The 831-nt window shown below is 33.1% G+C and overlaps 1 non-coding gene across 1 annotated transcript; it reads right to left on the bottom strand.

Moving 5' to 3' along the window:
* Positions 1-749: 749 nt before the first annotated feature.
* Trnas-aga lies at positions 750-831 on the bottom strand. The gene has a single exon. It is a non-coding gene; the product is annotated as a tRNA-Ser (tRNA).

The following is an 831-nucleotide window of genomic DNA, read 5'->3' as shown; positions in this document are numbered from 1 at the left end:
TCCTCTGCTCGGCGGTAAACCCAGTAAATTGCATAGATGGTTTTTGAGTAGAGATGAAATGAATATAAGGTGTACGTTTGTAGATTTGCTTGTAATTAATCCTTTTGCAATTATTTTTTTTTAACGAACTCAAAAATTATTGAAAAATTGCGGTTTGAGTTTCAAAATTTATTAGATGATTAAGTATGTTTTATTAAACCAATAATGTCAGTATAAGGCAGTGATTCCCAAAGTGGTCTATATCGACCCCCAGGGGTCTACGACAGCGAAAAAAAAAATTTGGGGGACCATGAAATGAAAATGGGGGTCCACGATAGTGGATCTCAACATATACTGATAGTACTTATTTACTTACATTATACTATCTTATAATATAAAGACATATACATTATTTATAAAAGTACCTATGAAGTAAAAAAAATATTAAATATGTTTATAAAATTGTGTAAGTTGTAGGATATAGGCATTCGCTTTGTAGTCGCAATACATTTTGAACTTGTAAAAACCTGCACATAATAATATACCAGTATCATCTTGTTAGAAGCATAGGCGTAGTCTCAGAGCAAAGATCTTAATAATTATAAAGATGTCCCAATATAAATAATAAATTTACAAAAAATCAATATCAGCTAAGTAGGGGGTCTACCCAAAACCGAAAAACATGGCAAGGGGTCTACGACACAAAAAAGTTTAGGAACCTCTGGTTTAAGGTTTTCTATTAGTTTTACTTAATTTATAAAATATATTATCGCAGTCGGTAGGATTCGAACCTACGCTCCCAGAGGGAATCTGATTTCTAGTCAGACGCCTTAACCGCTCGGCCACGACTGC

This window comes from Nicrophorus vespilloides, unplaced genomic scaffold (genome assembly GCF_001412225.1).
Source record: "Nicrophorus vespilloides isolate i.1.1-1 unplaced genomic scaffold, Nicve_v1.0, whole genome shotgun sequence".
Lineage (NCBI taxonomy): Eukaryota > Metazoa > Arthropoda > Insecta > Coleoptera > Silphidae > Nicrophorus > Nicrophorus vespilloides.
This window is presented reverse-complemented; position numbering and strand designations above follow the sequence as displayed.